Source organism: Myotis brandtii, unplaced genomic scaffold (assembly GCF_000412655.1).
Source record: "Myotis brandtii unplaced genomic scaffold, ASM41265v1 scaffold86, whole genome shotgun sequence".
NCBI lineage: Eukaryota > Metazoa > Chordata > Mammalia > Chiroptera > Vespertilionidae > Myotis > Myotis brandtii.
The window spans coordinates 1,388,849-1,402,570 of record NW_005371503.1 but is presented as its reverse complement, the minus strand read 5'-3'; the positions used below and the strand labels follow the sequence as shown (position 1 = coordinate 1,402,570).

General features: G+C 39.5%; 1 long non-coding RNA gene across 1 annotated transcript in view; it reads left to right on the top strand.

Moving 5' to 3' along the window:
• The window catches only part of LOC102264113, a 19,349-nt gene extending 18,985 nt beyond the window's left edge, over window positions 1-364 (top strand). Inside the window, exon 3 of the long non-coding RNA XR_001360333.1 lies at window positions 85-364. This is a non-coding gene — a long non-coding RNA (uncharacterized LOC102264113). The remainder of the gene's footprint in view (window positions 1-84) is intronic.
• Window positions 365-13,722: the final 13,358 nt, after the last annotated feature.

Below are 13,722 nucleotides of genomic sequence, written 5' to 3'. Positions count from 1 at the left end.
CTCTCATCGATGTTTCTAACTCTCTATCCCTCTCCCTTCCTCTCTGTAAAAAATCAATAAAATATATTTAAAAAAAAAATTTAGGGAGACTGGATCAATTAGTGATCCTAAACACTCTGGCTGTCCTTCAACAAGTCGTTCAACACAAAACATCCAAGCAGTTCGTGAGAGTGTTGCTGAGTGTCCAGGGACATCAATTCGGCACCGTAGTCAAGAATTGGACATTTCGAGAAGATCTCTACAGAGTATTCTCACGAAAGATTTGCATCTTCATGCTTACAAAGTTCAATTGACTCAAGAACTGAAGCCTACTGACCACGCACAGCGAATAGAGTTCGTTGAATGGATTATGGAACAACAACAAGTGGATTGTAAATTTTTTATTGATTCATAAAGTATACAGTATAGGGTTATGTATGGAATAGCATACAGTTTATGCCAACAAGCCCACGACCACCCACGCCTTGAAGGAGGAAATTGCGCTGTATCAACGAAATTCAGCCACATTTATGCAAAACGGTCATGGAAAATTTCAACAAAAGAGTGCGTATGTGCCAGCAAAGCCGTGGAGGCCATTTACCCACTATGCTATTCCATACATAACCCTATACTGTATACTTTATGAATCAATAAAAAATTTACAGTTTTTAATTATAAACCTGTGTTTTCTATCAAAATTACTTCTTGCGTGAATTTTGGGACACCCTTTATGGTCTCCTCTCTTTCTCTTTCATTCTTATTTGTAAGATTGATTACTATAGAATTACATGAGTAGCTACTTAGCTCTTGGCTTCCCATTTTCTCCTCAAATACAGGTAAATTATTTCTTCTTGACTTTGGTGAATCAGAATATTAGCACAGCCTACCAAGACTATTTCCTGCTATTACCCTTATCATGCTCCTCCCCTCAGTCATGTTTCCAAAACAGTCAGGAGCTGGGTAATTCGTTTTGAAACCTTGGTAAATGTTCCTTGCTTAAAGGAAACAAACAGGTGTTCAGACACACCTGATTTCAAGTCCTGGAATAACATTGGTCAGTTATTCCACTTGTTAGGAGTCACAAGTAAAATGGAAATGGTAAACCACTTTGTGAGATTGCTGAGAAAACCCACTTTGATCTGACTTGTGAATATGGATACAAAAATCTTAGTAAAATACTGCTGAGCTAAATCTAAAATAGACATAAACATGTATTTACATCAGGAATATAAGACTGGTTTAGTATTTTTAAAAGTCAGAAATGTAATTTGTACCTTAACTGATTGATGGGATAAACACATGTAACCATTTCAGAGATGCAGAAAACATTTTTTATAAAATTTAACATCCACCCATAAAAACAAAACTCTTGGCAAATTGTAAATAGAACTTTGAAAACTGATAAAGGATATCTAAAAACCTTATATTTAAGGAAGCAAAAGCTTTTTTAAGTTGATAAAGGATAACTTTTAGAAGTATATCATACTAAATGGTTAAAAGATGAAAATTTCTCTTTGAAATAAAAAACAAGACTTCCTTTACTTACCATTGCCCTGGAGGTGCTAGACAGCTCAGTAAAGCAAGAAAAATTCATAAATAAAAGGTATTAAGGATTGGAAAGGAAGAAAGAAAATCCAAGAACAACTATAAGTGAATTGACTTAATAAGAGCTTAGAAAGTTTACTGAATACAAGACTAATATATAAAAATCAATTGCATTTTTATATACCAGCTACAAATAATTTTTAAATTGTCTGAAATAGATAACTTTTAATAGCATTAAAAATATCAAATACCCAGGAATAACAAAAGATGAGGCTATCTCTAGGAAGAAGACTAAAACTTTATTCATAGACATCACAGAAGACATAAATAAATGGAGAAAAAGCCCATGTTCAGACACACTCCTTCACCCTGCTTCTTACTGCTCTGGATATAGCACTCGACCTGGATTCCCAAGTCCCAGTGTCTCAGAAGCCTTCCTTGCACTGTTGTGTGCAATCTTGGACAAGAGCTCACTGTCACCAGCTCTTATGGAAAGGAACACTTACCTGGGGTTGCATGGTAGACCCTGATCTTTGAAAGTCCTGGGGAAGCCCAACTCATCTCCAAACAGGAGAATAGTCATCGTTTGCAGACAGGTTCAGTCTATTCAAATCACATTCCTTCATTTGACCCTTAGTACAAGCCCATCAGGAAAGGATTTGTATTATTCCCACTTCATATGTGAGAAAGCTGAGGCTCCTCCAGGGTAATGGCAACCAAAGACCCACAGTCTGTCATGGACTCAACCCCAGCGCTTTCGACATCAATGTAATGCAGTCTCTTCTAGAGAAACAATATATTTTTGAGAACAGCCCTGTCCTACTGCATTTATCAGGACAAATGCAGTGTCTTATGGATTCTTGAATCTTTTGACTAGGCAAATCTTTTCCTGATGCCTCTATTCTCAAACAACTGAGTTTCTGTAGGCATTATATTTTACATCTTAAGAAGAGAAGGGATGGAGAGAGAAAAGAAGGGACTTTGCAGTGTTTGCTTCACAAGTTGGCAGCTGATTTTTGTAGACAAGCCAAAATCTCCTTTTCCTGGCCTGTGAAGTGAGATAATAGATTGATTTCTCTCTCTCTCAGGCGTTTGAGGATTCAGTAAAGTAAAACGTGAAAAGAGCTTACTTAGCACAGTGCCTAGCACAGAGTATTTGCTCAGTATGTGCTAGGTATCATTATTGGCAACTACTACACCACAAGAAGATAATCCTGCAGCTTTACAAACAGAGTATCGCCCAGGTCAGGGCAGAGAAAGTCAACACCAGACTGACTGCAGCCTTTTCCCCTGGAGGACTACAGTGGGGGGAGGACACTCAGAAGCTGGCTAAGTTGTTTTGGTTCTCAGCATGTAATTTATAAGATAAGCTATATTGTTTAAGACATCTCCCTTGTTCATTCTTTTATTTTTTACTCGATAGAACTTTGCTGAAGAGCCGGCTACGTTGCAGTATGCTAGTCACTGAGAATGGAGAGAAATACACCATAAGGTAGCATTGCACAGGGAAGGCTCTGGTGATCATCTCAGGCGGCACAGCTTTGGGATCCAAGACTGTTCTTTTGGAGGAAGACGGGGGAGACTACCAGGTATCATGGGAAAAGTATGAGCTTTTACCCTAGTCGGATTGGCTCAGTGGATAGAGCGTCAGCCTGTGGACCAAAGGGTCCCAGGTTTGATTCCTGTTAAGGGCACATACCTTAGTTGCAGGCTCCTTCCTGGCCTGGGCCCTGGTCAGGGCCTGTGCAGGAGGCTACCAATTGATGTGTTTCTCTCACATTGATGTTTCTCTCTGTCTTTCCCTCTCTCTTCCACTCTTCCTAAAAATCAATGGAAAATTACCCTCGGGTGAGGATTAACAAAGAAAAGAGAAAGGGAAGAGCTTTGGTATCAGAGGGATTTGAGGTTTCAATCTATGTAAACTTGAACAAATCCTTCATAATTCTAAACCTCCATTTCTTCATCTGTTAAATGGGAATGATATCTCACCATGAAGACTTACTATGAAGACTCAGTGTTGTCATTTACATGCAGTACCTGGCCCTCCTCATGAAAATGATCTGGCCCTCTGTCCCTTCAACTTCTCCAGGCCAAGTTACTTTTAAAAAAAAACTCCTTTGTAATTTCATTTTCCTTTTAAATCTGACCTTAATTTGCTATAAAACCTGTTCTCTAACATATAATAATAAAATGCAGAAGTGGGTGGAACACACAGTGTACTTTGCCCCCAACCAGGAAGCCACCCTCCCACCCCTCTTCCCACACAGTCACTGTTGTTTCAAGCACAGACTACAAAGGCCAGTCATCCTTAATTGTCCATAACCAAGCATTTCAGGCCTTCTCTGCTTAGTACATCAAAAGGAGCCCATTTGGTGCAGGTGGACTACTGGCTCTTTATCCCTCAGCAACTGGTCAGACTGTGCGGAGGGAAAAAGGATCTTGTAAGGAAGTTGACTCTAAAGGAATGCTGAGTATGTTGTTCTTGGGCTCTTGATGCATCAGGACAAATGTCCTTTGTCCTCTTCTGGATAGTGATGGCATTGCTTCTTTGTGTCTATTTGAATCCTGCTCTAAACACTGAGAAAGTTGTTGTTTTCATTTATTTACTTAATTGTGTATTCACTTGTTCACTCAGTAAACATTTATTGACTACCAGTTATGTGCCAGATCTGGGGAAATAGCAATGAGAAAGACTGACAGACTAGACCCCTATCCTCATGAAGTTTACATCTTACCATGGTAAATAAACCCCAAAAACCCCACACAAACAAATAAAAAATGAGGGCACTAAACAGGGGAATGTGTAAAAGAGTAATTGGGTAGGATGGGAGGCAATCAGAGTGGTCAGAGTGGGGCTTTTCAGAGGAGGGAATGTTTAAATTGAGCCCCGAGGTGCCAATTATGCGAAGAGCCAGGAAAATTCTTTCTAGGCAGATGGAGAAGTAAGTGCAAAGGCCTCTGAGTGGGAGAAGGGCTTGGTGAGTTTAGAGAAATGAAAGGGGTATGAAATAGGAGAGGAGAGGCTGGCAGAAGACAAATTAAGCAGGGTTTTGTAAACTTGGAGAATGGATTTTACTTTAAGTGCAATTCATTCAGTAGTCAACACTGAATGCCTAATATATGTCAGGCACTGTTCTAGGTTCTGGGCATGTAGCAGTAACTTTTGAAAGTTATATTCTAGCAGGGAAGACAGGCAGTAAACAAAATAAGTAAAATAACATTTTTAAATAGTGCTAAGGGGAATACTTTAGCAAACTAAGAAAAGGAGTTAAGAAATGTTGGGTTACAATTTTAGATAAGAGTGGCCAATAAGGCCTCACTGAAAAAACTAGATTTAAGTAAAGATTTAAAGTGCCCATGTGCTCTCTAGGGCTTGCCCTGGGCCACTCCAATAATTAGAGGTCAGGGAAGTTAAGAGCACCAGGAAAGGAGAATGGTGAGAAGCATCTGAAAGAATAAGAGGAAAATCAGGCAAGTGTCCTTAAAACTGGAAAATGTTTCAGGGAGGAGAGTGCTCAACAGTGTAAAATGCTACAGATATTGAATACAGTTGAGGACTGAGACACAATCATTGGATTTTGCAATGTGGGCATCATTGGTGACCTTGAGAAGAACAATTTTACTTCTGCAGTGGAAGCAAAACCTGGCAGGGATATGTTCAGGAGATGGTTGGAGGAAGGGAACTAGAGACTCTAAATATAGACACTTTCAAGAAGTTTTGCCATATGGTAATGGGATGAAGTGGCCACCTGAGAAGGTAGATCAAAGAGAGTGTTTCCTTCAACTTTTAAAAAATGTTTAAACTTACAGAAAAATTGAAAGAATAGTATGACACCCGTATGTATACCCTTCACCTAGTTGCAGAAATTGTTGACATCTTGCCACATTCGCTTTCTCTCCAGAGAGAGGGTTTTTAAAAAAATATTTTTCAAATTATGAAATATAATGCATATACAGAAAAGTTCACAAAACAAAATATATAACTCAATAAATGATCACAAAGCAAACACCCATGTAACCACCACCAATATCAAGAAATAGAACACTGCTGGAATCCCCAAAGCTCCTTGTGCCCCCTCCCTCCCATCAAAAGGTAATCACCAACCTGAATTTTTATACATAAGAATGTGCTTGTGTACATCTTTTGATATACATGTGCATACATTTCTATTGGGTATATTCCTAGGAGCAGAATTGATGTGTATTGGTATATGCAATTTACTTGCATAGCTAATACTAAAGAGTTTTCCCCATTGGTTGAACCAATTTACATTCTCATCAGCAGTGTATGAGTGCTGTTGCTCCACATCCTTTTCCTTCTTCTTTTTTTTTTTTAATACTTACCATTTCAGTGGGTGTGTTGTGGCATATCATTGTGGTTTTAATTTACATTTCTCTGAATACTAATGTTTATTGGCCTTTTAGATATCCTCTTTTGTGAGGTGCCTGTTGAGGTTTTTTATTTTTATTTATTTCAGTGAAGAAGGGAGAGGGAGAGAGAGAGAAATATCAATGATGAGAGAATCATTGATCGGCTGCCTCCTACACACCCCCTACTGGGGATTGAGCCTGAAATCCAGGCATGTACCCTTGACTGGAATCGAACCTGGGACTGTTCAGTCCACAGGCCTATGCTCTAGCCACTGAACCAAACCAGCTAGGGCAAGCCTGTTGAAGATTTTTGCCCATTAGTAAAATTGGCTTGTTTAACTTTCTGTTATTGATTTGTAGGTGTTTTCCTTATGTACTGGATCTAAGTCCTAATAGATAACGTATTGCACATATCTTCTCTCAATCTGTGCTTTGCGTTTTCATTTCTTAATGCTATCACTGGATAAATAGAAATTCTTCCTTTAAATATGGTCAACTGTTCGGTCTTGAGCTTGTATTGTGCTTTTTGAGTTCTATTTAGATACTCTCCTACATAATCTCCCAGAAGTTGTATTGTCCTGATTTTCATATTTAAGACTATAATCTACCTGGTGTTGAACTTTGTATGTTATCTTTCGTTTTTATAGCATACTAGAGGCCTGGTGCACGAATTTGTGCACCACTAGGGTCCCTCGGCCTGGCCTACAGGATCGGGCCTAAACTGGCTCTCTGACATCCCCCGAGGGGTCCCAGATTGCAAGAGGGCACAGGCCAGGCCGAGGTACCCCACCAGTGCACAATTGGGGCCAGTGAGGGATGTGGGAGGTTGGCCAGCCAGGGAGGGACCATGGGAGGGCTCCAGGGCATGTCCGGCCCGTCTCACTCAGTCCCCATCAGCTGGACCCCAGCAGCAAGCTAACCTACTGGTCGGGGTATCTGCCCCCTGGTGGTCAGTGCACGTCATAGTGAGCTGTTGAGCAGCCTTAGCATATCATTAGGATATTACACTTTGATTGGTTGAACAGCCGACAGGTTGACCGGACACTTAGCATATTAGGCTTTTATTATATAAGATAAGATGGACATCTAATGACCCAGCATCACTTACTGAAAGACTGTCCTATTCCCACTGTCTGTTTTGAAATGCTACCTTTGCTATCAATCAGGTGTCCCTGTGGCAGTTTGTTTCTGGTCTTTGTGTTCTATTCCATTGGTCTATTTTCTTTTCTTGCACCATTACTAGGTGTTTGCAAAGATTATCATAGCCTATTGGGGTTTATAATTCCCTCTTTTTTTCTTTTTTAACCTGATCTGACACCAGAGTTCCCTCTTTATCCTTGTCCAAATTTGAGAAACTTGAAACTTGTATTTCTGTTATTTTTCTGAAGAATTGTTATGTCATTTCTCTCTACCTTTACTCCATAATTCAATATTTGAGGAATTAATGTTCATTTGTTTATGGTTAGATATTATTGTTCATATTTTTTGTTTTGGCTTAGTGTTTTTTATAACTGTCTTCATTAAAGACTTAGTACATGAAGTGTAAAATTAGCTTTGGGAACAAAAGACTAAACAGCCATGCAATCAATTACCTTGCTAGGCTCAGCAAACACTAGCTGGTTACACTAATGAAAGCATTTATCCAATGAAAAGATTGAGAATAAAATACTAATGCATATGGAAGGAAGTTAGCAAGTTGATTAGGACTGAGTGAAATATAAATACATGACTTATCCAAGATAGGCAATGATATAGAGTCTACTTTAGCAGATACTCTATAAGATCCAGTTCTAAATAATCAAGTGTTTGTTTTTTTTTTTTCCAACAGCCCATTACTCTTCCAAAGTATTTAATTATGTGTTCACAATCCCAGTCCAATTTAATAGTCAGTATATTTAATGAAGATGTTAACATTTTGTGGAGGCATTTTGTATAACATTTGAATATGACTATTTTCAGTGTCAAAAATCTTAATACAGTTTGACATGATTTCCCAAAGAAGTTGCAGAGAAATGACAAGGGGAAAGGGAAGAGGGTTTTTTTCTGTAAAGTGGGGGATCCTAGTCAATTTAGAATGTAGACAGCTGTGAATTATAATGGGTTCCTCTGGGAATTGTTATATTTAAACTGATGACATAGTAGCTCAGGGAATAATTCCTAGTGCTTTGCAAATGTTGTGGGCAGTTTGCTTCCCTGCATGATGTAAGATAATTTTTTTCTCCCTAAAATCATATCTTTAATCCTAGATACCTTGGAACAGTGCAAAGAGCATTGGTTTGCAGTTAGATATGTCTGAATTTGAATTCTGATACAAATTGGGACAATCCAATGCTTTTTTATTTTGCATGTGTTACTTTTCTAATTGGTTTTGTTTGTTTGTTTGTTAATCCTCACCAGAAGATATTTTTCCACTGAATTTTTTTTTTTCTTAGAGAAAGTGGAAAAGAAGGTGAGAGACAGAGAGAAACATCGATATGAGAGAGACACATTGATTGGTTGCCTCCTGTATGGGTCCTGACTGGGGCTGGGGATCAAGCACACCCATACCTTTCTCCCCCCTTTCTTGGGTGTGTATCTCTGCTTTCCTTCTCCTAAGCTCTAAGGGTTCTGAGGAAACTTGCAACCAGGAGAGCAGTAGGCAGCAGCAGCTCATCCCAGGCTAACCCCCTGAACCTGTTTCCAAGGTCCCCTTTTCTCTGACTTTCCAGTGGGCTGACAGCAGCCCCATCTTGGCTCACTTCTGTCACTGTGACCTTTACTTCTCAATGAGTGCATGCTGCCCTGCATGGCTCACTTCTTTCCCATAATGTTTCTACTGCCCAGCCTCTCTCCTGTTGCTTCTTCTATATTAAGCCCTTCCTTTGTTTCACTGTCCCCAGCGTTAATAAATGCACTCTCAAAATAAAAATTAAAAGTAGCACAGACTGAAAGCAGGCTGATCACAATTTGAAACTAGGTTTTGTCAACAACTGATCATGTGACCTTGGGCAAATTTTTTAACTTCTTTGAGGCTCTGTGTCCTCGTTTGCCATGTGTGGTAAGAATATGATAGCTCATAATCAGCACATTTCCAGGCACACAGTAGGTGCTCAAAAATTTTTGCTGAGCACAATAAGTGAATAACATACTTAAGATGACTGACATATGGAGGAGATTAATAAATATTAATTTTCTTCCCACTTTCCACCTTTCTCACTTTCAGTTCAGACTATGTGTTGCCCTTTGGTGAATTTTTCTCCTTCAAGATTGCTCCCAAAAGTCACCAAAGCCCATTTTTGACCAGAAAAAAAAAAAGCAAAAAGGGAGCATGCAGTGGAAATGTACTCACTTTAGCTTCCAATCCCTCAAAGGATAACCCTGTGTTTCTATTTGTTTGGTCAAGAATAAATCTGTCTAATTTGATTTAGCAGAGAAATTTTTAATTTTTAAACTGTTTATTTATAGTGTTGTAAAATGGATTAGAAGTAACCAACATAGGGCAACCATTATCAAACAGTACGTTAAAATCTTCTTCCACTTTTATTAGGAAGACACCGTGGATCAGTGGTTGAGCACATAGCTTTAACCTTTGACCAACCTAGATTAGAGTCCAAAGTCTGTCACTTATTTTCCTTGTGAGCTTGGCAATTAACTTAACCAGCCTGAGCCTCAATCTGTAAAATGTGGCTAATAAGAGTACCCACCTCATGGTTTTTATAAGGGTTGAATGAAATAATCGTTGTGCTAACGGTGGTGCCTAGCACAGGGTTCACGCTCAACAAATCATCATCACCATCATCTCATTTAATGTAACTCCACAAGATAGCTACTATTATTGCCTCTATTTCACAGACAAGGAATCAGAGTCTTAGATGATGAATATAAAAATATTTAGCAGCCCTAGCCTGTTTGGCTCAGTGGATAGAGTGTCAGCCAGTGGACTGAAAGGTCCCAGGTTCGATTCTGGTCAAGGGCACATGCCCGACTTGCAGACTCATTCCCCAGTAGGGGGCCTGCAGGAGGCAGTTGATCAATGATTCTCTCTCATCATTGATGTTTCTATCTCCCTCTCCCTCCCTTTCTGAAATGAATAATTTTATATATATATATCATACCACCAGGCCAATGGTAAAATCTCAAAATAGGTGAGCTTAAGAAAGAAAAAAAATTAATGGTCCCCAACCTGCAGATCAGGATCTGTAATAAGAACTTCAAGTTGGGCACTGACCTTTTATACTTTGCAGGCATTTTGTGTAGGAAGAGGAAACTGAAATGAGCTCCCATGTGCCAGAGTCCCTGTACAGCTAGCATGCAAGCATTGTGGGTGCTCGGTAAATATTTGCTAACTAACTACATGGAACAGGTGAGTACACTCTTCCCTGTCAGGGGCTGTGCCAGTTCCAATTCCTGCCCAAGGCCATCTCTCTTCACTCTGACTGTTCTTCCTCGTCTCAAAGCTTCAGGAAAATCAACTCAGGGCCTTCCTCATCGAAAGATGAGAGGATGTATGCCTGAAGCAAAGTAATTGAGCCTTCCTTGAGATGTCAATCCTGAAAATTTCATCCAAAGAAAAAAACTGGGCTAGTCACATCTAATTGAGAAACTGTGGTAGAGTCTTTATTAGAGGTAAGCACTAGAAAGACTAACATTGTTGGAGATAAGCAGTACTCATGCTGTTTTGGAAACAAGGGTATTTAAAGACTGAATAAATCAATAATTAAAGCTTTGAAGACCTTATTTTATTTTTTTTAAATTTTTGCTGCCTTGACTGGAGATCAAACCCACAACCCTGACCAATTGGGACGATGTTCCAACCAACTGAGCCACCCGGCAAGGGCTGGATACCTTAGTTTAAACAAACAGATGTTTTTGACTTACAGCAGAATTATAAACATGATCCTAAAAATACATTCACAAATGATAGTTCTTGGTCAACTAGTAAAATTAATTTCAAATTTGAGAGTCCTTTGGGGGATCATAGTTTTTGTTCTCTTCTTTTTATGTCTGTGACAGAACAAACATGTAGAAAAAAACTTGGAAATTTTTAAAATGAAAGCTTGTTTGAATATCACTTTGTTAGCACTTCAAAGATAGGAACCAAAGTCTAGAAAAAGGAATATTAAAGTAGATAATAGCAGCTTTAGAATTAGACACTCCTTGGCTAGAATGATAGCGATCTGACCCAATCAATTACTAGTATATTACAAGTAGCACACACACACAACCACATATACATACATACATATCATTGCAGTGAAGTTTACATAGATGGAGACTACAAACTGCTTAGCACAATGATGCATGGTATACAGGACGTGTTCAGTAAATGGTAGTAAGAAGGGTTGGAGTTAGAGGCCAAATCCCTTTATAATAAGTTCTTTTATCTAAGGGCTCAAGTCCTCAGAAGATGGTTCCCAGAAACAAGGTTTAATTGGTACATTTACAAGGAATTGCCTAGAAGACAGGCAGCTGTGATATGAATCAAGTATGAGATACAGGATGAGAAGAAGGTAGGCCCCAAGTCTTGACCCTAACATTTCATCTCTGACATTTGAGTCCCCATCTGAAAATAAAATTCCCAGGATTTTTCTGAATAATTGAAAACATGTAGATCATAACTCATATTCATCATGAAGTACTCTTAAAAATATTAATGAGTTCCTTTGTCCCGGCCCTGCACCAGCCCTAAGAAAAGAGATACCATGCTGTAAGTGAGGTGCCAAGTTTCCCATCCGTTGGGTTGCAAAGATCTCATGACCTCACAGTCAATCTTGTATCAGATGTCAGCCACCAACGGAGAGCCCTGACTGACACAAGGAAGTTCTAGGTCAGCTTTCCCAGGTCTGTCAAGCAAGGAACCCTTCAACCTCTTTCATCCTCATCAGGAAAATTCACTGCCACTCACAACTTTCTTACAGAAGAAATCCCTTTACAAAGGATCCAGGAACGTGGAGGCAAAGGGGAAGCTGGAGGAAGAAGGCTCTTGCTCCACACTTTCTTTTCAGAAAATATTCCTGCAATGAGAGCAGACCTTTTCATCTTCATGTCAGTGCAAACAATTGGTATGTTTCACGAGCTCTTCCCTTGCAGCCATGGAAAGAGCTCTAGAGTGACTCAAGGCTTGGCTTGAAGCACCTGTCCTCTAATTAATGTGTGACCTTCAGCTGATTGCTACTTCCTTTGAACTATGTCTGCTTCTCAAAGCTAACTAAGCAAAGCCAGGAAGATAGAGGAGACATCACTTCTAAGCTCACCCTGTTGCTCTTAGAAGCCACAGTTTTAGTTTCCAATTAGATTCCATCTTGAATTGGTCTCCAAATTTTTTCCCTGAGTTACTCTTGTCTCCCCTACTGTTGTAAGTGCCACTATCTTCTTCATTTGATAATTTAATGTCAAGGTCTGAACCCAGCACATAGCTGGTTCTCATGCTTGTTAAAGGACTAACTAGCCCTAGCGATTTGGCTCAGTCAACAGAGCGTCTGGCCTGTGGACCAAAGGGTCCCGGGTTTGATTCCAGTCAAGGGCACATACCTTGGTTGCAAGCTCCTCCTCGGCCTGGGTCCTGGTCAGGGCACGTGCAAGAGGCAACCAATCAATGTGTTTGTTTCACGTCAATGTTTCTCTCTGTCTTTCCCTCTGTCTTCCACTCTCTCTAAAAATCAATGGAAAAATATTCTTGGGTGAGGATTAACCAAAAAAAAAAAAAGAACTAACTATAGGAATTCATTTAAAACTCATTGTAGCCCAGCTGGTGCAGCTCAGTGGTTGAGCATTGACCTATGAAGCAGGAGGTCACTGTTTGATTCCCAGTCAGGGCATATGCCCGGGTTGCAGGCTCATCCCCCAGTAGGGGGTGTGCAGGAGACAGCCAGTCAATGATACTCTCTCATCACTGATGTTTCTATCTCTCTCTCCCTCTCCCTTCCTCTCTAAAATCAATAAAAAAATATTTTTTAAAAATCAAAATAAATAAAAAAATAAAACTCATTGTAAGGTCCTGATGAAGCCCTCAAAGTATCCAGAACAGTACAAGGCAAGTGCTTAAGAAAAGCATATTGATTAATTCATCTATTCTGAATTTATTATCTCCTCCTCCTGCTGATTTGCATCTTCTCTTTTTTGGGAAGTTGAAATTTCCTGGCATGTTTTCCATTCACCAACTGCTAATACAAACTGCCATATTCTTGGAGACTTCTGGGATCTCCTCTATAGGTAGTGCTTCTGGATTTAGCAATTGAAAATACAGGTCATCAAGTTAAATTTGAATTTCAGATAAACAACAAATAAATTTTTGATATATATATATCTCCCATAAAACATTTGGGTAATACTATTCTAGCATTTTTTTCACTGTTTAACTGAAATTCTAATGTAGCTGAGGTTTGTATTTCATCTGGCAGCCCTCCTTAGAGGATCTCACCCCAATCACCAACACCAACATGCAAGTTGTCTTTTCTCAAAAGTATTCCCTTGAGGCTCTGGCTCATTAATTAGTCCATTTTCAAACACCTCTAAGGAGACAGCTAGTAGCTGTCTTCCTTCAAGCACAGGCCTTGCTTAGAGCCATGTACTCAGGAAGAGAGAATAAGCCACCCAGTTTCCTGCTTGATCTCAGACTTCCTTCATTCCACCAGTGAGCTGCTCTCTCTTGCCTTAGTCATGGGATAGATGATTGGATATTTCATCATTGCTAAGAAATGAGAACATCCCAACACTATGAGTAGGTTTTACCTGCACTGCACCTGAAGCCAGTTCATCCTTACAAATCTCTCTGCTGCTCTCATTAAAACAGAAACCTCACCTGCTTCTCCAAACACTGAAGACATTTTTTAAAACCTACCTTTTGTG